At 43.1% G+C, this 24,247-nt stretch overlaps 1 protein-coding gene and 1 non-coding gene across 3 annotated transcripts in view; one reads left to right on the forward strand and one right to left on the reverse strand.

The window, feature by feature from the left end:
* The window catches only part of ABTB3 (ankyrin repeat and BTB domain containing 3), a 320,838-nt gene that overhangs the window by 44,698 nt on the left and 251,893 nt on the right, over positions 1 to 24,247 (forward strand). The window lies entirely within an intron of this gene.
* On the reverse strand, positions 5,552 to 5,624 carry TRNAC-ACA (transfer RNA cysteine (anticodon ACA)). Its single transcript has one exon. It is a non-coding gene; the product is annotated as a tRNA-Cys (tRNA).

The following is a 24,247-nucleotide window of genomic DNA, read 5'->3' on the forward strand; positions in this document are numbered from 1 at the left end:
CCATAAGCAATAAAAAAAATTTAGATGACCCTCCATCTCACTCTCTAGAAATAGTGTTAACAGCTTGTATATCTTATCCAAATGTTTTTCCTCATTTCATGTTTTCCTTACAAGATAGAATCATCTTGTAGATATCATTCTGTATTTGGCTCTGTTCACTTAGATTATGAACATCTTTACATGTTGTTACACATTCTTGGCAGCATTGCTTTAAACGGCTGTATGATGTGCTATCTTACAGTGAGTTCCCTAATATTGGACATTTAGGTTGTTTCCCATTTTTCGCTTTTATAATCAGCTCTGTTGTGAATTGCCCTGTAATGTCACATGTGATTGATTATATCCTAAGGTTAAATTCCTAAATGTAGGAATTTAAATTCCTACATGTAGGAACCAGCCAACTCATAAAAGGCCTTGAATGCCCACCAGAAATATTGCAGTGACCATCATTGAGGTTGGAGGTAATCCAGTAAACAGCACCTCTTTCTCTACACCAGTTCTGATATAGCCGAGGTAGACATAGGAGATAGGAAGATGGAGATGAAAATACTGCTTTTATTGCTAATAAAGACTGGTTAGGAGCACATGGCTTAGATATGCATCTACAATTGGCTTCTTAATACTGGACCCTGCCACTAATCAGGGGTAGGCACCTACTCCTGGACTGTACAGGAAAATTGGAGACCTCACCCTGATAAACTATGGCAGAGCAGTTCAGAGGACCACTCCCTTCCTGTAGGCAGCTGACTTCCAGGGAGAAGGTGGGAAAAGGGGCTGGGCTGTGCCTGCCCAACTCCTCCTCCCCGATTCACTAACCAGATGAGTCATTCCACCTCCCCAGAGAAGAGTAAGTCAGTGTGTGAAGAAAAGCCTAGAGTATTATACAAATGCATGTCTCTCCACAAGGCAGGTAAACAGCAAGGGAGGGCAATAAGCTTTCTCTAGTGATAATTATGAAAATGATAGCTAATTTGTATTGAGTACTGTGCTGGGCTTTGTGCATGCAACTTCTTTGATCCTTTGCACAATGAAATAGACATTCTGTCCCTGTCTGTCTTGCAAATGAGGAAACAGGCTTAGAGAATTAAGTAGTACGTCCCCAATCTCCTAGCTGGTATGCAGAAGAACTGGGATTCAAACCCAGGCAGCCTGACTCCAGAGACTGTTAGGCATCTGCTTCCCACCGTCAGCATCATCTGACTTTTGAAAAGCTAACAACCCCTAAACTTAGAGAAAGAGTCAGCTAAAAGCCATACCTGCCAGCTTGTGAGTGTCCCCAGGTTGAGATGGCATGCCCCTCACTGGCAGACCTTCTGACCAGCCCTGTTCCCATGAAATTCATTAATTGCTTTTGAGAGAACCACTTGACCAAGTGTCCTGAATTACGACGAGCAGCGATTGTGCCAGACCGCATAGGATAGAGAGGACCTTGACAAGTGTCCTTACTTCACAGAGGACTCAGACACCCTCAAGTTCACAGCGTGAGGTTTCTGATGATTCCATTAAATCTTAAGTATCTCAGCCATTCATTAAGAATTATCTTGGATTTAGGGAGAAAATAATGAATCTGTTAAATATTTTGTTTCAATTAGAAAGGAAACATGTAATTGGGAGGATGGGGTGAGAACACTAATTATACTTTTAATTGTGTCTCTTGCCCTTTAGGGTAAACTCTAAGGAAGTAGGTAAAGAAAGAGAAACTGAGCTTTTCTTTAAGAGGTTTTCTGCTATTTCAGGCAATTTCCCAAAGAACAGTCACCTCTGTTGTAACCCATTTTCAGTTTTAATTGCTTTACAAGCAGAAGCTAGACTTTTTTTTCCCCTTCTTTTTTAAAGCAAGCAATTTTGGTGTTCCTTTAATTATATGTTCTTATAATTCTTTTATTCTTTAAACATTGGCTAAGATTTACCAAGAAACTTATAGACCTTGATATTTATGCATTAGTATCTGACTGGTAAAAACACTAGTGAGGAAATGAAAGGTACTGATTAAAAACATAGATTCTGGAGTTTCCATTCCCGAGGTTCACAGTTGTGCTATCTTTTACTAGTTGCGTAATCTGGCAAGTTGCCTAACTTCTCTGTGCTTTAGTTTCTTGTCTATAAAATGGGCTTAACAGCAGCATCCCCAACATAATTGTTACAAGGATTCAAGATAGTCAAGATGGGCTATGTTACACTGCAGTGAAGTGAAGTCGCTCAGTCGTGTCCGACTCTTTGTGACCCCGTGGCCTGGAGCCCACCAGGCTCCTCAATCCACGGAATTCTCCAGGCAAGAAAACTGGAGTGGGTTGCCATTAAATCCCAAATCACAGAAATCTGATGCAACCAAGGTTTATTTCTCACTCATGCAAAGCCCTCCAAAGATCTGCATGATTCCCAGTGCAGTTGCCCACCGTGTGCTGGCTCAACATATTCCAGGCTGCTTCAGTTTTACAGCCCCTTCATATCAACATGCTTCCATGCTTGCTGCAGCAGAGAAGATATGCTGGGGAATTACGTACTGGCTCCCAAAGGCTTCGACAGGCAATGACACAAATCACTTCTGCTTGTGTTTCACTGGGGAAAGCAAATTGCATAGGGATGCATAAATTCAAGGTGGCAGAAAAGACCAGAAGCAGAGGGAAACCGGGGACACGGGTGAGCGAGCGGTACGTCCACCACCGTGTGCATAGTGCTTGTTAAAAATAAGTGTGAAGTAGGAGTAGGCTCTCATTGCTGATGGTTCAGTTCGGTTCAGTTCAGTTCAGTTGCTCAGTAGCATCCCACTCTTGTCACCCCATGATCCGCAGCATGCCAAAATACAATTTTAATTTTTATCGAGGCTACTTTTACTTTCTTTTTAGATTTGGTCTAAAGAATAACTTCCACATACTCAAAGAGGCCCAAATAGATGCCCCTGGGAGGTGGTGAGTATAGCCACTGTCACAATGGTTGCTTTAGTGCCCTGTCACTTAGTAGGTAGCACGTATTTGAAAGGTAGCATCAGTTGTGTTTGAGAACATGGGCTTCGAGTCAGGTGGACTTGCGTTTGAATCTCAGAACTAACACCTACTGAATGTGATCTTGATGAGGTGATTTAACCTTTCCCAGACTCAGTGACTTCACAGGTATCATGGGATCATCTTTAATACCCCTCTTTTATTTTTCATTATTTTATCTTTTATGGCAAAATTGCGTTACAGCCAATTAGTTATGCAGTGAAAATGGTGGCCAAAATTGTTGGCAGCAAAGATGTTTACAGCAACAAAACTTACGGAGATGACATGGGACACAGGTGAACAATTTTCGGAACCCTCAGCTTGCTCATCTGCAAAGTGGGAGTAATATACTAACATTTTAGAGCTTTTTATCTTTTTATTTGACTGGAGTATAATTACTTTACAATGTTGTGTTAGTCTCTGCTGTACAATGAAGTGAATCAGCTGTATGTAGACATGTATCCCCTCCCTCCTGAGCCCTCCTTCACCCCCTACCTCTTGTACCCTATGCTCTCACACCCTGTATCCCACCTCTCTATGTCCTCACAGAGCACTGAGCTGAGCTCCCTGTGCTTTACAGCAGGTTCTCACTAGCTATATTTTACACATGGTAGTGTATATATGTCAGTCCCAATGTCCAGTACCTGCCCACCTCTCCTCCTCCCACCCCATGTCCTCACATCTGTTCTCCATACCTGCATCTCTATTTCTGCCCTGAAAATAGGTTCATCTGTACCATTTTTCTAGATTCCACAAAGAGGTGTGGATGGACCTAGAATCTGTCATATAGAGTGAAATAAGTCAAAAGGAAAAAAAATATCATATATTAACTCATATATGTGGAATCTAGGGCTTTGTAGGTCACATGCATAGATACTTAATACACAGAGTAAACACCAAAAACAATTTTTCCCTTTTGTCTCCACCTGCTTCATAATTATGTCAGACTGTGACCCTGATCGGGCTGTAAGGTAGCCGTTTGGGACATCTTCAACTCCTCCCTGCCTCCCAAGGTTGTTGCCAGATAGATGAGCTGGTATAAACATTTACCAATGTGGGTGCATAGCAGCTGCTCAGTAAATGTTGGTTTCCATCACCCTCCCCCACCCCACCATGTTCTCTTACTATGGTGCTCTTCCCAGGATGGGATGGAATTACAGACATTGGGAAGAGAGATGATTCACGACCTTGGGTGGGTCCAGCTTGGCACTGCATACATCTCAACAGACAACTGCCCGTTCCACCTGCTGCAGTGAACTGACCCACCACAATGTAAAAGGTTAGACTTCACTCACAAATGGGGAGCATTCATGGAATTAGACAGCCTCTGAAGGAATACTGAACAGCCTCTGAAGCAACCACTTCACACTTGTTGTTGTTCAGTCAATCAGCCATGTCTGACTCTTTGTGACCCTATGGACTGCTGCATGCCAGGCTTCCCTGTCCATCACCAACTCCCAGAGCTTGCTCAAGAGTCGATGATGCCATCCAACCATCTCATCCTCTGTCATCCCCTTCTCCTCCTGCCTTCAATTTTTCCCAGCATCAGGGTCTTTTCCAGTGAGTCAGATCTTTGCATCAGGTGGCCAAAGTATTGGAGCTTCAGCTTCAGCATCAGTTCTTCCAATGAATACTCAGGGTTGATTTTGTTTAGGATTGACTGGTTTGATCTTGTTTCAGTCCAAGAGACTCTCAAGAGATCTTCTCCAACACCACAGTTCAAAGGCATCAGTTGTTTGGCACTCAGACTTCTTATGGTCCAACTCTCACATCCATACATAACTACTGGAAAGACCATAGCTTTGATGATATGGGCCTTTGTCAGGGAAAGTAACATGTCTGCTTTTTAATATGCTATCTAAGTTTGTTATAGCTTTTCTTCCAAGGAGCAAGCATCCTCTAATTTCATGGCTGCAGTCACCATTCACAGTGATTTTGGAGCCCAAGAAAGTAAAGTCTGTCACAATTTCCATTGTTTCCCCATCTATTTATCATAAAGTGATGGGACCAAATGCCATGATCTTTTTTTTTTTTGAATGTTGTTTTAAGCCAGATTTTTCACTCTCCTCTTTCACCTTCATCAAGAGGCTGTTAAGTTCCTCTTTGCTTTCTGCCATAAAGGTGGTGTCATCTGCAGGTCTGAGGTTATTGATATTTCTCCTGGCAATCCTGATTCCAGCTTGTGCTTCATCCCACATGGCATTTTGCATGATGTATTTTGCGTATAAGTTAAATAAGCAGGGTGACAATAAGCAGGGAGCCTTGGGGTACACCATTCCCAATTTTGAACCAGTTCATTGTTCCATGTCCTATTCTAACTGTTGCTTCTTGACCTGCATACAGGTTTCTCAGGAGTCAGGTAAGGTGGTCTGGTATTCCTGTCTCTTTAACAGTTTTCCACAGTTTGTTGTGACCCACACAGTCAAAGGCTTTGAAGTGAAGAAGTGAAGTCGCTCAGTCATGTCCAACTCTTTGCGACCCCATGGACTATAGCCTACCAGGATCCTCCATCCATGGGATTTTCCAGGCAAGAATACTGGAGTGGGTTGCCATTTCCTTCTCCAGGAGATCTTCCCAACCCAGGGATTGAACCTGGGTCTCCTGCATTGTAGGCAGACGCTTTACCGTCTGAGCCACCAGGAAGTCAATGAAGCAGAAGTAGATGTTCTTCTGGAATTCTCTTGCTTTCCCTGTGATCCAGCTGATGTTGGCAATTGGACCTCTGGTTCCTCTGCCTTTTCTAAATCTAGCTTTTACTCTGGAAGATTGACCTCACACTAAGATTGACCAATAGTTGGCTCAGGTGCCTGTGGGTACCCATTGGAGCTGATGAAGCCAGAGTGAGAGTAAGGCATCAGGAGGACACATCACACATTCCTGATGAGACTGAAGCCACCAGCATCTTTCCACACTTGGTCTTCTGGAAGGCTTCTGAGAATGTGCTGCTGCTTCTCTGAAGCCTTTTCTTCCCCTTCCCTGCTGTGTGTCCTACTTGAACACATGATCAGTATCCATCAGTGAGCCTTCCAAAGGGGAATTAGATCTCATTCATCTTGGCACCCCAGACCCTAGCATACAGTAGGCAATTAACAGACGATTATTGAATGAATAATTGCAGGAGGAAATCAGAGACCTTGAAAACACCTATTTTCCAGGGAAAACATGTTACATAAGCTCTTTGAATATATTAAGTCTCCTGGGCAGAGAAGAGTGGATATTTTCCTTCTCATCGCATGTCTTTTTTTTTTTTCTTTTTAAGAAAGTAAAGATGATAAACCTTACCACCAGGAAACTCTGCAGGGTACCATTTGAGGCTATGGAAAAGGTTCAGTGATTGATTAGTCATGCCTGCTGGGGAGAGGGCAGAGAAGAGAGCAGCACTTATGCCTGACAGCTGCCATCTCTCTTAAACCTCTAACTAGCGACCAAATTAGTGAAAATGCAGCTTATTCAGTGAAGTATGGCCTTTTCTTCAATCTTTAATAGAGATATTTAGTAAATATGTTTTACTATTAAAATGAAAATGGGGTGGAAAATAGACTTCATCTTATCCATATTGACTATATATTTGTACCTTATCAACAGAAAAGATCCTTTTAGCAAATAAGAAGGAATGTAACCCCTGTATCTGAATGACTGATTATTCTTTCTGCCTATTAAGGGATTCAATGATAGTCCCAAAGACAGAAAGGAAGGACATTCCTTGTATATCAGGGGTCACGTCTAGGGGTGATGTGTCAGTATCCTGGGTTATCCTTGGCCTTAAAATCAGAACATCTATGTTTTTCTCACAACTTTTTTTTTAATTTATTTTTTTATTGAAGGATAATTGCTTTACAGAATTTTGTTGTTTTCTGTTAAACCTCAACATGAATCAGCCATAGGTATACATATATCCCCTCCCTTTCAAACCTCCCTCCCATCTCCCTCCCCATGCCACCCCTCTAGGTTGATATAGAGCCCCTATTTGAGTTTCCTGAGTCATACAGCAAATTCCCATTGGCTATATATTTTACATATGGTAATGTAAGTTTCCATGTTACTCTTTCCATACATCTCACCCTCTCCTCCCCTCTCCCCCTGTCCATAAGTCTATTCTTAATGTCTGTTTCTCCATTGCTGCCCTGTAAGTAAATTCTTCAGTACCATTTGTCTAGATTATGTATATGTGCATTAGAATACAGTATTTATCTTTCTCTTTCTGACTCACTTCACTCTTTATAATAGGTTCTAGGTTCATCCACCTCATGAGAATTGACTCAAATATGTTCCTTTTCATGAAGTGAAGTGAAAGTCGCTCAGTCGTGTCTGACTCTTTGTGACCCCATGGAATTCTCCAGGCCAGAACACTGGAGTGGGTAGCCTTTCCCTTCTCCAGGGGATCTTCCCAACCCAGGGATTGAACCCAGGTCTCCCGCATTGTAGGCAGATTCTTTACCAACTGAGCTATGAGGGACGTCCATTCGTTTTTATGGCTTAGTGAGAGTTAGACTGTGAAGAAAGCTGAGCGCTGAAGAATTGATGCTTTTGAACTGTGGTGTTGGAGAAGACTCTTGAGAGTCCCTTGGACTGCAAGGAGATCCAACCAGTCCATTCTGAAGGAGATCAGCCCTGGGATTTCTTTGGAGGGAATGATGCTGAAGCTGAAACTCCAGTACTTTGGCCACCTCATGTGAAGAGTTGACTCATTGGAAAAAACTCTGATGCTGGGAGGGACTGGGGGCAGGAGGAGAAGGGGACGACAGGATGAGATGGCTGGATGGCATCACTGACTGGATGGACGTGAGTCTGAGTGAACTCCGGAGTTGGTGATGGACAGGGAGGCCTGGTGTGCTGCAATTCATGGGGTAGCAAAGAGTCGGACACAACTGAGCAACTGAAATGAACTGAACTGAACTGAACTGAATATTCCATGTGTATATGTACCACAACTTCTTTATACATTCATCTGTTGATGAGCATCTAGGTTGCTTCCATGTTCTAGCCATTGTAGATAGTGCTGCAATGAACAATGGGATACATGTGTCTTTTTCAACCCTGGTTTCCTCAGGGTATATGCCTAGGAGTGGGATTGCTGTGTCATATGGTGGTTTTATTCCTAGTTTTTTTAAGGAATCTCCATACCATCTTCCATAGTGGCTGTATCAATTCCCACCAACAGTGCAAGAGTGTTCCCTTTTCTCCACACCCTCTCCAGCATTTATTGTTTGTAGACTCTTTGATGATGGCCATTCTGTCTGATGTGAGGTGATAGCTTACTGTAGTTTTGATTTGCATTTCTCTAATGAGTGATGTTGAGCATCTTTTCATGTGTTTGTTAACCATCTGTATGTCTTCTTTGGAGAAATGTCTGTTTAGGTCTTTTTCCCACTTTTTGATTGGGTTGTTTGTTTTCCTGGTATTGAGTTGTATGAGCTGCTTGTATATTTTGGAAATTAATACTTTGTTGGTTGTTTCATTTGCTATTATTTCCTCCCATTCTGAGGGCGGTCTTTTCACCTTGCTTATAGTTTCCTTTGTTGTAAAGCTTTTAAGTTTAATCAGGTCCCACTTGTTTACTTTTGTTTTTATTTCCATTTCTATAGGAGGTGGGTCATAGAGGATCTTGCTTTGATTTATGTCATCGGGTGTTCTGCCTATGTTTTCCTCTAAGAGTTATATATTTTCTGGTCTTACATTTAGGTCTTTAATCCATTTTGAGTTTATCTTTGTGTATGGTGTTAGGAAGTGTTCTAATTTCATTCTTTTACATGTAGCTGTCCAGTTTTCCCAGCACTATTTATTGAAGAGGCTGTCTTTGCCCCATTGTATACTGTTGCCTCCTTTGTCAAAAATAAGGTACCCATTGGTGCATGGGTTTATTTCTGGGCTTTCTATCTTGTTCCATTGGTCTATATTTATGTTTTTGTTTCAGTACCATACTGTCGTGATGACTGTAGCTTTGTAGTATAATCTGAAGCCAGAAGGGTTGATTCCTCCAGCTCCATTCTTTTTTCTCAAGACTGCTTTGGCTATTCAGGGTCTTTTGTGTTTCCGTATGAATTGTGAATTTTTTTCTTCTAGTTCTGTGAAAAATGCCATGCTGATTTGATAGGGATTGCATTGAATCTGTAGATTGTGTCTGGTAGTATAGTCATTTTCACAATATTGATTCTTCCTACCCAGGAACATGGAATATCTCTCCATCTGTTTATGTCTTCTTTGATTTCTTTCATTAGCATCTTATAATTTTCTGTGTACAGTTCTTTCATCTTCTTAGGTAAGTTTATTCCTAGATATTTAATTTTTTTTTGTTGCAGTGGTGAATGGGATTGATTTCTTAATTTCTCTTTCTGATTTTTCATTGTTAGTATATAGAAATACAAGTGATTTCTGTGTATTGATTTTATATCCTGCAACTTTGCTAAATTCACTGATTAGCTCTAGTAATTTTCTGATCCTATCTTTAGGGTTTTCTATGTACAGTATCATGTCATCTGCAAACAGTGAGAGCTTTACTTCTTCTGTTCCAATCTGGATTCCTTTTATTTCTTTTTCTTCTCTGATTGCTGTGGCTAGGACTTCCAGAACTATGTTGAATAACAGTGGTGAAAGTGGACACCCTTGTGTTGTTCCTGATCTTAGGGGAAATGCTTTCCGTTTCTCACCATTGAGAACAATGTTTGCTGTAGGCTTATCTTACATGGCCTTTACTATGTTGAGGTAGGTTCCTTCTATGCCCACTTTTTGAAGAGTTTCAATCATAAATGGGTACTGAATTTTGTCAAAGGCTTTTTCTGTATCTATGATCATATTGTTTTTATCTTTCAGTTTGTTAATATGATGTATCACATTGATTTATTTGCATATATTGAAGAATCCTTGCATTCCTGGAATAAACCCAACTTGATCATGGTGTATGAGCTTTTTGATGTGTTGTTGAATTCTGTTTGCTAAAATTTTGTTGAGGATTTTTGCATCTAGTTTCACCAGTGATATTGGCCTGTAGTTTTCTTTTTTTGTGTTGTCTTTGTCTGGTTTTGATATCAGGGTGAAGGTGGCCTTGTAGTGTGAGTTTGGAAGTGTTCCTTCCTCTGGAACTTTTTGAAAGAGTTTCAGGAGGATAGGCATTAGTTCTTCTCTAAATATTTGATAGAATTCTCCTGTCAAGCCATTTGGTCCTGGACTTTTGTTTTTTGGGAGATGTTTGATCACAGCTTCAATGTCAGTGCTTGTAATTGGGTTGTTCATAATTTCTATTTCTTCCTGGTTCAGTCTTGGAAGATTGAACTTTTCTAAGAATCTGATGCTGGGAGGGGTTAGGGGCAGGAGGAGAAGGACATGACAGAGGATGAGATGGCTGGATGGCATCACTGACTCTATGGACGTGAGTCTGAGTGAACTCCGGGAGTTGGTGATGGACAGGGGGGCCTGGCGATTCATGGGGTCGCAAAGAGTCAGACACAACTGAGCGACTGAACTGAACTGAAGGATCTGTCCATTTCTTCCAGGTTATCCATTTTATTGCCAATAGTTGTTCATAATAGTCTCTTATAATCCTTTGCATTTCTGCCTTGTCTGCTGTAACCTCTCCTTTTTTCATTTCTAATTTTGTTGATTTGATTCTTCTCTCTTTTTTTCTTGGTGAGTCTGGCTAAAGGTTTGTCAATTTTGTTTATCTTCTCAAAGAACCAGCTTTTAGTTTTATTAAGCTTTACTATTGTTTCTTTCATCTCTTTTTCATTTATTATTGCCCAAATCTTTATGATTTCTTTCCTTCTACTAATTTTGGGAGCTTTTTGTTCTTTTTCTTTCCGATTGTTTTAGGTGTAAAGTTGGGCTGTCTAGTCAATGTTTTTCTTGTTTCTTGAGGTAGGATTGTATTGCTATGAACTTCCCTCTTAGAACTGCATTTGCTGCAGCCCATAGGTTTTAAGTTGTTCTGTTTTCATTGTCATTTGTTTCTAGAAATCTTTTGATTTCCCTTTTGATTTCTTCAGTAACTTTTTGGTTATATAGAAACATGTTGTTTAATCTCCATGTATTTATGTTTCTTTTTCTTATAATTGATATCTAGTCTCATAGCATTGTGTCAGAGAAGATGCTTGATACAATTTCAACTTTTTTTAATTTACTGAGGTTTGATTTGTGACCCAAGATGTGGTCTATCCTGGAGAATGTTCCATGTGCACTTAAGAAGAAGGTATATTCTTCTGCATTTGGATGGAATGTCCTGAGGATATCAATGAGATCCATCTCATCTAATGTAGAGATGTATTCCACATCCACCTACTCCTCTGCCATCTTGTTCCTCCCCAAATTGCACACTTTAAAGAGATTATAATTTTATTTGTCATATATTCCTTTGCCACATGCCTTTGCCAAGACATGTGGCAAAACAGGTGACGTGTCTTGCAGATGTCCCCACATTCTGGATTTGTCTGATGGTTTCCTCCTGATTATGGTAAAATGAAACACATTTGGCAGGAATGCCCACAGGTATGATTCTGTATTTGTTATAGCATTCTCCCCTTTGGAGCACATAACATCAGGGTGTCCCACAGCTGGAGACACAAAGTTTGAAGCCCAAGGACCTGGGGTGGCCAGAGACGGTCCAGGAGAGTCCCTGCCAGCTCCAGGAGCCACTACTTTTTTCTAATTAAGATTGTTCAAACCTGTGGGAAACCTGAAGAACTAGTATGATGAATGCCTCTATACCCTTTATCTTTATCTTGTTTCACCAACTGTTAGCATTTTGTCACATTTGTATGCTCCCTCTCCCTTTCTCTCTCTTTACACATACACACACACACATATTTCTTTCTTGCCAAACCATTTAAAAGTAAATTTCAGGTATCATGACACTTCATCCCTCATCTTTACCCCAAATGCTTCAGCTACCTTTCCTAATGACATGGACATTCTCCTACATAATTATAAGACCATTATTGCAATCAAGAGCTGTAACATTAATACAGTAATATTATCACACCTCAGAATATTAATATTAGTTCAGTAATATCATCTGCTAGTTGATTCTTATTTAATTTTCCTGAAATGAACCAAGAGTGACTTTGATAGCTTTTAACAGACCAGCAACCAATGCATTACCTCTGATTGCTAAATGTCTTTAGTCCCTTTTATATCTAGAACAGCTCCCCTGCCTTTTTGTGCTTTCATGATAATGTTTTTGAAGAAAAACAGGCCACATGTCTTGCAGATGTCCCCACATTCTGGATTTGTCTGATGGTTTCCTCCCGGTTATGGTAAAATGAAACACATTTGGCAGGAATGCCCACAGGTATGACTTTGTATTTGTTATAGCATTCTCCCTTTTGGAGCACATAACATCAGGCTATCCCACAGCTGGAGACACAAAGTTTGATTTCTTGGTTAAAGGAAGTGACAGCAAGAGCTCGCCATTGTAAAGACACAGATTTCCTTTTTAACTCACAGATTAAGTGAGTGATATTTTGACAGCACATGAATATCCTATTCTCCAACAGTCTTCCTCTCAGAAGTCTTAGCCTCCGTTGATGATCCTCACCTGAGTCACTTACTAAAGATTGCAAAATGGTGATTTTTCTAGTTCTATTGTTCCTTGCACAATGATTAGCTTGCATTCCAGAAAACTGTGGGTTGATTGCTTATCCTCTTTGAGCTTTATCCTACTTATCTATATAAAGAGCATAATAAAAGAGTATTGATATAAGGGTTAATCTTGACAGTGAATACAAAAGAACCTCGTATCACATATTTGACAGTTGAGAGGAATTACTATTATTTACATTCTAGGAGTCGGAAGTGGGGTGCCTCAAATAAAATGAGTAAACTTAAGTTAGTGGTTTCTAAAAGAAAAATAAGAAGTATATAAACAGTTCAGTTCAATTCAGCAAATATTTATAAGCTTCTGCTGTGTGCCTGAACAGTGCTCAGCATGGAGATAAATACCTTAATGCCCTAGATGCCTCAGGGGGAAGAAGATGTGTAAAATAAAGATCATTGGAAGAAAAGTTAATTTGTTAATCAGTAAATTAAGTCACTCATTCATTATTTTATTCATTCAATAAACATTTAAGGAGGTGCTGGGGACTTGTTGTTGTTCAGTTGCTAAGTCGTGTCCAACTCTTTGCAACTCCATGAACTGCAGTGTGCCAGACTTCCCTGTCCTTAACCATCTGCCAGAGCTTGCTCAAACTCGTGTCCATTGAGTCGGTGATGCCATCCAACCATCTCATGCTCTGTCACCCGCATCTCCTCCTGCCCTCAGTCTTTCCCAGATCAGGGTTTTTTCCAATGAGTCCACTCTTTGCATCAGATGGTCAAAGTATTGGAGCTTCAGCTTCAGCATCATCCTTCCAACGAATATTCAGGGTTGATTATTCAGGGTTCAATATTCAAGGTTGATCCTTTAGGATTGACTGGCTTAATCTCCTTGCAGTCCAAGGAACTCTCAAGAGACTTGTCCAGCACCACAATTTGAAAGCATTTATTCTTCAGCACTCAGCCTTCTTAACGGGCCAACTCTCACATCCATACGTGACTACTGGAAAAACCATAGCTTTGACTATACAGGCCTTTGTAGGCAAAAGTGATGTCTCTGCTTTTTAATATGCTGCCTAGGTTTGGCATAGCTTTTCTTCCAAGGAACAAGTGTCTTTTAATCCCTGATCCCTGCCCCTAGAGAGCCAACAGTCTGGTAGAGACTCACAGTTTCTCCTTGGGGCACCCCCTGAATTCAGACTCAGGTCTGCCTGACTCCAGGTCCAACCCCTCTATGGAACCCCAAGGAAAGGAACAACAGCAGGGACCTTCTCTGGTGAACTGTTTGGGCTGAGCTGTGTTTGTTGCATAGTCGTTGCTCTAATGTGTCTATGAAGTGGGTTTCCAGGCCAGCCTACTCCTGAACCCCACATCCTCCTGAGACACAGCAGATTCAGGCTACAAGCCTTGCATCATCTCCTGCAGGTGCAGGCCTGAGCATGCCTTGCTGGCTCACCCACTGGCTGGCCATTTGTTCTCACCTGAGATTCTCTCAGGAGCTGCGATCACCCCCACATGGAGGGATGCAGCCCATCAGTGCCATCGGTTGGTGCTGTTCGGATCTTGCCTCTCCAGTCAGCTTGTTTGCTGCTCTGTTCCCTCATGGGGGCACCTCTTCTTAAGTCACAGCGAAGTGCAGTATGGGCAGCAGCTGCTGTGGCTGTCATCTTTGTACTAAGGAAGTGCGGTGACCATGAAGGTTGCGAAGTGAATGTCGGTCTGGGCCAGTTAAAACCCGGTGGGGAAACTCTGTGCTTACAAGTCTGGTTGGTGTAAAGCCTGATTGGCATAAAATGCATTCTGAAATCAACTAGGGAACGTTATTTCAACCTCTTTCCCTTGCCTTTTCTTTTTGGATCTCAGATATAAGAAGAGCTGAGTAATTCATAATCATAAGTTTATGGAAGTTTCATCATGAGCAACGCTAGGTTTTCTCTCGTCTTCTTAATTTTTTTCTCATCATCTGTGATCTCTACTCCCCTCTCAGTACCCATGTAAGGTGTCTATTACATGCCCTGGAGCGGGCATATGTTTGTAAAAAATAGTGTTGCTTTGAGTGTATGTGTGTATTAATGATTTATAGGAAAGATACTGTGCCGACAAGCTTCCTCTGTTCTTGCCATTTTCACTCTTGTTCTCACGGTGGTTTTAAAGTCTATCCATGTGCTTGGCTGTACATCTAGCTTATTGCTTCTAACATCTGCATAGTTGTATCAATCAAGGTAAGCTAAGTCATGGTACAGTAACAACACCAGATTTTTGATGACTTGAAATGATAAAGGTTTACTGCTTGGCCGTACTACAGGTCCATCAGGTCAGTGGAAACTTTGCTTCACGTCTCACTCAGGTCATAGTCTGGTGGAGCCTCCACCATTCACCATGGCAGGGAGAGGAGAAAGTGGCAAATCACACACTGGCTTATAAAGGCTCTTGTAAAGGCCCCAAAGGAGGCAGAGTGCATACTGATCCACAGGTGGCCAAAACAAGTCACATAGCTATTCCCAGTTTCGTAAGGGATAGAAAATGTAATCCTTCCATGAATTTTAGGAGGAAAGCTAGAAATGATTGTGAAATGTCCTAAAACTACCACATAGTAGGTGCCCACCATTTTTGCATTTATCCATTCTTTAGCCATAGGCAACTAGTTGCTTCCAATTCCCCATCACCATGAGCAGTACAGTCAGAAATATCCTTTGCTTATCCCCTTATAGACCTGTGCAGGTGTCTCTCTGAGCTCCGTACCCAAGCATGTGTTTGTTGGGTCATAAGGTTTACAGGCACTAGGCTTCTTTCAATAGTCACTACCAGATGAGTCTCTAGAATGGCTACACCAATCTAGACTCCCAAATTCATTTAGTGAGCCAGTTTTCTCAGCATTATTAAAGAGTCAGTCCTTTCTCCACTGACATAAGTGTGTGGGTTCTCACTTACCCATATCCTCTCCAACGGTCAATATTAAGCATTCAAATTTTGATAATTTATTGGGTATAATGAGGAATTTCTTCATTTCTTTCGTTAACAATGACTTTGGGAATTTTCTATATATCTATTGAGCATGCTAACATTCTAGTTTCCACTTTTTTGAACTGCCAATTCATATTCACAGACCATTTTTTCTGTTATTTCTTATTGATTTATTGGTGTTCCTAGGGTGGGCTAAATATTAATCCTTCATTGTGCTTAGAAATTGCACAATCTATATCTTTTTCCACTATGCCACTTCTCTGTTAACTTTGTCCATAGTGCCTTTTGTTGAATGGAAGCCTTTTATTTTTATTTAATCAAGTACTTTTTTTTACTGGATTGTGCTTTGGGGAACTTATTTAAGAGGTTCTTTCATACCCTGAGTTCATGAAGATAATCTCTCCCACTTTATTCTGCTAGCTTATAGATTTCTTTTTTCAGACTTATGTTTTTTAATTTATTTGGAATCTACCTTTGTATATGTGAAGTATGAGAGGGATCCAAATTCATTTAGTGAGCCAGTTTTCTCAGCATTATTAAAGAGTCAGTCCTTTCTCCACTGACATAAGAGGCAACCTTTATCATAAATCAGGTTCTTGTATGCATAGGTTTGTTTCTGAGCTTTTTCTTCTCTTCTGAGTTCTCTGAACCTTACCATTTGAAAACAAGCAGAACGAGGTTTTTGTTTTGCACAATTGGTATGTTGCGTTCTGAGCAAGTGAGCCTTGACAGTTTCCTGTAATGCTGGGAAGTGGTGAGGCATAATGAAATGAATGTTGTTCTTGAGGTCAGAAGAACCTGTGCTCAGTCCTGGCTCCACCACTTCCCAGTCACATGAACTTGAGCAACTTCCTCAACCCCTCTGAGCCTGTTTCTTCATCTGTAAAACAGATGATAATATGAACCGCCTAGGATTGTTGTAAGAGTTAAATACTACAATATATGGAAATGCATAATCCTCAGTGAATGTTATTTCCCCTCAGATGATCAGCAGCAGACAATGACTTTGAAATATTTTTTTAAAAATTGAAGTGTAATTGATTTACAATGTTGTGTTAGTTCCAAGTGTACAGCAAAGCGATTCAGTTGGATATGTATGTATGCATGTATACATATATATATTCTTTTTCAGATTCTTTTCTATTATAGGTTATTATAGTCCATGGGGTCGCTAAGAGTTGGACACAACTGAGGGACTTCACTTTCACTTTTCACTTTCATGCATTGGAGAAGGAAATGGCAACCCACTCCAGTGTTCTTGCCTGGAGAATCCCAGGGATGGGGGAGCCTGGTGGGCTGCCGTCTATGGGGTCGCACAAAGTTGGACACGACTGAAGTGACTTAGCAGCAGCAGCAGCATAAGATATTGAATATAGGTCCTTATGCTATACAGTAGATTCTTATTGTTTATTTTATATATAGTAGTGTGTGTCTATAAATCCCAATCTGCCTCTCATCACCTTTGGTAACCATAAGTTTGTTTTCTATGTCTGTAAGCTTATTTCTGTTTATAAATAAGTTCATCTATATCATTTTTTAAAGATTCCACATATAAGTGATCTCATGCAAGATTTGTCTTTGATTGACTTCACTTAGTATGGTAATCTCTAGGTCCATCCATGTTGCTGCAAATAGCCTTATTTCATTCTTTTTTGTGGCTGAGTAGTATTCTATTGCATATATTTACCACATATTCTTTATCCATTCATCTCAGACAATGCCTTTAAGGGTGCTCTGAGTTATTTCCCCAGGCCTCATCAAAGTGTGGATTTAAGTGAGGGAACATGTTACCCCAGCCCCCTAAATGTCATTGTCTCTTGCCCCACCTCTTCCACAGCTTCCACTCAATTATTTCTGGTGTTCCTGTGGTGTCCCATGTGGACTCATGAAGCTTCCACTGGCCTTCTCACCAGCACATTTGTGATCACCACCAGGGTCCCCATGGAGCACCTGCTCTGTCCACCCCCTCGAGGCTCTGAGACAAGGGCCTGGCACGTGGCAGATGCTTAGCTGGGGATGCTGAAGGAGCCATCTGAATGCTCATCTTGCCTGCCTATTTCTGCACGTGGGCTTCTGGAACATGTAGTATTTCTGCTTGGCTCCCCTTCCCCTTTCAGCCCTTTCTCCGGAAATGAAAATAAAAATAGGCAAAATAAAGCAAGGTCTTTGGGCTGCAGGTTTGAAGGCTTCACAAATGGGCTCTGGGCTGTTCAGCCTCTACCTCTGAAAACAGTTTAATTTAAAGGTGGCATAAAGCTGGCTATATGAAGGCACTTTTTTAGGTTGCCTTTCAAAAAAGGACTTAAAAAAACAAACAAACACTTTTGTGACTTAAGCTTTTGATCTCTTTGTTGCAGCTCTGTTCTGTCTCCTTCTTTCCTGAGGCTTGGAGGGCTGTCCCTCTAAGTGAGAGGACACACTGGCCAGCAAGGTTGACCACCTCCTCCCAACACAGCAACCCTCTGAGGGTGAAGGGTGCATCTCTGAGGGATTCCCCTTAACTCCCTCCTACCCCCTCCCTTCCCATTGTTTGTGTCTTGAAGTACTGCTGGCACAGCAGAGCCAGAACACTCTCCCCCGACATGCCTTCACTTTGTGATATTGATGAAACAATTCCATCTCTCTCTGGATCCTGAAACCCGTGCACTGCCTTTACCTCAATCCCAGGTTGACTAGCAAGTGGGAAGATCATTCTGGAGCTTTGTTATGTCAGAGCTAAACTAAGTCCCATCTATAGGCTGCTTCCACCAGGCAGACAGAGTTCTTCAACAGCTTGAACAAAACAGCAGTGGGTAGAATCCCAAAGAAAGGTGACTTGGGAAGTTGGCCCTCAAACTGTCACTGCACAAGCTTGCAAAAGTCCAGGCAGTCACAGGATATCTTGTCCTGTCCGTCCAGGGCCTGGCAGGGAAGAATTTGACTGGCAAATCCAGTTCTCAGAAGAGATTTTACTGCTTTCCTGCCACACTCCTCAAGTCCACCTCCTAGTGGAGGTGGGGTGGGGAGGGGCCTGCAGTCCAGAGCTCACCTCCTGATTTTAATCAGTTTAAAAAAATTTTTTAATTAAAGTATAGATTTTTTTTTTGTTTTTTGGCTGCACCACGCAGCATGAGGGATCTTAGGTCCCCAGTTCAGTTCAGTTCAATCGCTCAATCGTGTCCGACTCTTTGACCCCATGGACCACAGCATGCCAGGCCTCCCTGTCCATCACCAACTCCCAGAGTTTACTCAAACTCATGTCCATTGAGTCAGTGATGCCATCTGACCATCTTATCCTCTGTCATCCCCTTCTCCTCCCGCCCTCAGACTTACCCAGCATCAGGGTCTTTTCAGATGAGTCAGCTCTTCGCATCAGGTGGCCAAAGTATTGGAGCTTCAGCTTCAACATCAGTCCTTCCAATGAATATTTAGGACTTATTTCCTTTAGGATGGACTGGTTGGATCTCCTTGCAGTCCAAGGGACTTAGGTCCCCAACCAGGGCTCAAACCTGCACCCCTTGCAGTAGAAGCACAAATCTTAACCACTGGACTGCCATAAAAGTCCCTTGTGCCCTGCTTTTAAATGGTAAACTTTGACTGAGTCTTGCTTGTAATTAGCCATTTAAAAGCAGAGAACTCCTTACTCTTTCTCTTATTTCTTAAATAGTCCTAGAGTTGAAGAGGTCAATAAACATACACTTGATGTTATGAAATTGAGTTTCTTGCTGCTCCTCCATTTCCGCTTCAATAGTGTTGCATATTAATTATATTTCTGTGTTAATCATTAAAAAGGAAGGACATAATTCACTCTTAAAGCTACATTTCCACTTATTTGGTCTCCACTTAAGCAAAAATACTAGGAATGTCAGCCACCTGTCTTCCCTGTTGGTGGCAGACCCAGATAATTGATCAAAGCATTTTTTCTCAGAGTTCACATGGGGTATCAGAATTCTTCTTAACATCATTCTAGGCACCACTTTGTACCTAATATTATTAATTATGTATACATTTTAACTTTTCTACCCCTCCCCTGTGTAAGTTGCTGGAGAGAAGAATCTGTGCTTGATTCATTTTTGCCCCATGGTTATCTCCAGTAACTATGTGTTGGATCCATGAATGGATACCTCTTCTCATTTGGACTAAGAGGCCAGTGTAGACATTCTATTCACAACCAGCTCTAGGACTTGTGATTCCCTCCTCAATGATACTTATCATTATACTCTCTCTCCTGAAATGATCGAAAGCCAACTAACAATTTAAAAATGAAAGATGAAAGCACATTTAAACCCATTTCCTGCCCCAAACCAAAACAAAGTAGGGACAATGTGTCTTATGCAAATTTCATAATACAGGAAACTGCCTGCCCTGAGCCAAAATATAAGTCAGCTTGGCATCTTTATCAGCTCGGTTCCATCAAGCGTGTGGCACTGAGAGGTTATGTACAAAGGCATAACCTGTGTCCTCAATGAGTGCACCGCCCCTGGGGGCCAGAAGATGTCCACAACTAACTAAACTATGCCAGTCACTTTCTGACCCAATCTCCACCACAGGCTCCCGACTGTCTGCAGTCCAACTGCACGGCCCTCCTTCACCTGAGGATGCTTGTGTGCCCTGCCCCGGGGCTTTGGTCCATCACACCCAGCAGCTACTGGTTCACCCCTAACTTCCTTCTGGCCTCTGCTCAGTGTCCTCTTCTGTCCCCTTCTGACTCGATCACTCTTCCTTCTTGTTCTACTGTATTTTTCTCCTCAGCAGACCCCTCCATGTTAGCTTGTTATTTGTCCATTTTCTGTCCATGCTTTTGGATGTACGCTCCAGGAGTGCTGGTCTGTTTGGTGCACTAGAGCAGGGTTTCTCAGCCTCAGCACTGTCGACAGTTTGGACAAGATAATCCCCCTTGGTGGGGCACTGCCCTGTGCTTTGTGAGACTTCAAGCAGCATCCCTGGCCTCTGCCCACTAGATGCTGGCATCACTGCCCATTTCCAAGTTGTGACAATTAAGAATGTCTCTAGGTGTTGCTGATTATTCCCCAGGGGAGAGGCAAAATCACCTCTGGTTGAGAAACACTGGCCAAGAAACATTTAGTGCTTAGTAGACACAACTGTTGGAAAAGGCAATGGCAACCCACTCCAGTGTTCTTGCCTGGAGAATCCCAGGGACGGGGGAGCCTGGTGGACTGCCATCTATGGGGTCACACAGAGTCAGACACGACTGAAGCAACTTAGCAGCAGCAGACACAACTGTGGGCTTCCCAAGGGGGCACTCGTAGTAAAGCACCTGCCTGCCAGTGCAGGAGACATAAGAGACCCAGGTTTGATCCCTGGTTTGGGAAGATCCCCTGGAGAAGGAAATGGTAACTCACTCCAGTATTCTTGCCTAGAGAATCCCATGGACATAGAAGCCTGGAGGGCTATAGTCCATAGGTCGCACAGAGCTGGACATGACTGAAGCAACTTAGCACACATGCACTCAGACACAATTATGTGTCCAGAGAATGAATTAACTCAACCTTTATTCCCACTCCTACCATATGCCAGGCCCTGTGCAAGGTCACTCCCGTTTACCATTGCATCTGTGTACAGATAGAGCAATTCCCACTTTGTAGGGTGATGGTAAGATTTAGGAATGATATCCATAAAGCATGGGAAGCAGTTCTGGACACTTACTAGTGGGAGATTGATAAATGGCAATTATGATGTTATGCAGAGGCCTTGATCTGACCCCTTTTTTGCCCTTTCAGGCTTTATCACTCCATAGCCCCATCTCTGTTCTCCCTATCCCCATAACACTCCATATCCCCATCTCTTTTTCTATGCAGAAAAAGAACTGAAATTTAGACAGCTGGAGGAATTTGCCCAAGGTCACACTGCTAGGAAGTGATGGAGCTGAACTTGGATTCCAGGTGCCTGGGCTGTCTGTCCTTGAGAGAGGGATGATCTTGTAACTCAGTATCCTTCACAGCCCCCAGCCCAGTGCCTTATTCATGCTCAGTAAATATTTGTGGAAGAATTGAGCACACAACCCAGCAAATAAATGTCAGACAGGATAAATGCTGGAGCGGAGTTCATGAGGGGAGCTCAGGATGTGCGGGAGGGAGACATTTGTTCTGGCAGAGAGGACTTTTAGTGGAATTATTAGTGAGTGTCCTGGGCAGCGGCCCAGCCTCGGGTCTCCACGTGCCTCCACGGTAGGTAGGTGGATGTTCGGCTCCTGTACCACCTGGCCCAGGTGTCCGTGGGAGTGGGCGGGGGAGGGCCTGCTGGCCGCTCTGCCTCTGCTCAGCCGGCCTCCCTAACACCCCTCCCTCTGCTTCAGCAGAGCAATTCTTTCTTCCCCTCCCTCTGCTCCTTTTCCAAATGGAAGGCTTTGAGGTCCGCTTGGTCCTTTGCCTGTTCTACTTCCTGCCTCTGATGGCCCCTGCCTAACTTCCCGACAGACAAGCCCCAGCTTCAGAACTGCCCTACATGCCTAACCTACATTTCCTCCCCCTGCTGCTTGCACCTGTCAGGCCCCTCCTGGAGCTATGAGTGATTTCTGCCCTACCCTACAGTGGGGGTTAGATTCCGAGACCTCACTCACGTCCTCTCCCCACTCCTTATCCTCCGAGGCTGAGACCCTCCTCACACTGAGACCAAGATTGGGCTTTCAAATCTTTGCGTGTTGGTGGGCCAGGTGGAGAGAGGCAGGTGGGGCTGGGGGGACTTTCCTCATGCCCTCCTTCCTCCTGGCTGTATCTAAATGGGCTGTGTTCCTGGTCCTGGACATCCTAGCTCCTCCTATGATGCCAGGATGGGGATTCTTGGCTGCCCTGCTTGCAAGTGATGCTTAATGTACAGAAAGTGATCCTCAGAAGCGTGTTTGCTTTCTGGGCCCTGGCAGAGGAAGATGGGCTCAAGCTAGAGGCTTCTTGGCTTGTGGTCCTGAATCTTCTCATACTTTTTCTGCAGGCACCATGCAGAGTCCCTCTGTGATGAATGATCTGATTCACACACTGGAGACTCTCTGGAGTTCATGCTTATCTGAGAGCTGGGCTGTTTTCTCTCTTGGGTCCTGGGCTGGACTCAAGGATGGAGGAAGTAGGTGGCTCCAGGGAAATGTTAAGTCTTTCTGGCCTCCTCCAGTGTTTGGAACAGAGAGAGTCTGGTCAGAGGATGTAGAGAAACCATTGAACTGGCACCTCAGCTGCTGCAACTGAGGAACCTCTCTGAAGTGTTTCTTTTTACAATCCACATTAGTGCCAGGGATTGCCTTAGAACAGAACAGCAGCAGCAGAAACCAAAGCCTGTTTGCTCCCCAGCATGGGCTGGCGGAGCACTTCCAGAGAGAACAGAGCATCCTGGTCCCTGTTCCATCTCTCACGGACCGCGGGTGACTGCGGGACCCTCAGCAGGTCTCCTGATGTCTCTGGGCTCAGATCCCTCATGCACATGTGGCAATGTTCATCCTTAGTTTCCAGAGGGCAAGGAGCTGGGCCAGATACTCTCAGGAGACTCCTTACCACTCTGGGATCTCAGATCCTCTCCCTTCTTCCTCCACTGACATAGACCGCACTGGGCAATTTTTGTTTATGGACGTCTCCTCTTGTGTGTTGGACGTCTCCTCTTGTGTGTTAGAATCTCACGAACCCCAGCAGTGTTCCTCTCCTGCTCAAAAACTTGCCAAGGCCTTCCTTCCCATCACCCTTGGAGGAGAATCCAGGGTTTTCACCTGACCTAAGGCTCTGTATGGTCCAGCCTGGCTGCCTCTTCAGCCCCAGGGCCTTTCTGCTTGTACATGGTTTTCTAATCTCAGGCCCCTTTTTGTCATTCTCCGAATATGACAGGCAGCTCCCAACCACCAGGGTGGTATCCCCGAGGCACCCAGTGCTCCTTCCTCACTTCCATCTGGAGTTTGCTTATTGCTTCCAGAGATGATTCCTTGGGCATTCATTCTGTCCAAACAACCCTCCCCTTTCTCCACCATCCCAGCCCCTGCCAGCCCTCTCTGTCCTCTTGCTGGGCCTGTATGTTTCTTCTTAGAGCCAAGAAGACATTGGTTCTCTTGGTCCACTCAAATCCTCGAGGGCCAGGCTTTCGCCATGGATCACCACAGTCCTTCTGGGACCTGGGATTATTCCCTATATATATTTGTAGGCCCTGAATACATTTCTGATGGATTTACATGTGTGCTGCAGACTCTGTGAGGCTAAGAATGAGAAAATATGATTGCTATGGCCAGGAGTAAGCAGTGTATGCCTCTATTGTGGGTTTGTGATAACGACCAGAACTGCCTTATATGGAATGATTACTGTGTCAAGGCGTGTGTGTTGTCTTATCCAGCTCTACAGTAGCTGAATGTGGGGATACTGTTAGTGGCCCCAATTTACAGGTGAAGGGCTTAGAGGTAGAAGGGACGGGTCCTTCATTGGAGCCCAGGCCTGTCTGACTCCAGAATCCAACATCTCAACCACTTCCCTGTTCTTCTGCTTTCCAATGGGAAAAAAAGTCAGTGGCTCTCACCAGAGCACCCTGACACAGAGGTGTGCCACTGAGTACCCTTTCAGGACTGAAGGCCCCTCCTCACTGTTGGAAGCATTGCTGGTACAGCCCTGGGCTTGCAGCTCTCTTTGGAAATTGCCTCTGTTCAAAGAGCATCCAGGCCTGTATGCTATCACTTATATGTAGAATTAAAAAATACAGCAAACTAGTGAATAAAATTTTTAAAAAGCAGACTCACAGGTATAGAGAACAAGCTAGTGGTTACTAGTGGAGAGAGGGAAGTGGGGAGGGGAATTCAGGGGTGGAAAGAAAAAGGGTTATTA

Source organism: Capricornis sumatraensis, chromosome 4 (assembly GCF_032405125.1).
Source record: "Capricornis sumatraensis isolate serow.1 chromosome 4, serow.2, whole genome shotgun sequence".
Lineage (NCBI taxonomy): Eukaryota > Metazoa > Chordata > Mammalia > Artiodactyla > Bovidae > Capricornis > Capricornis sumatraensis.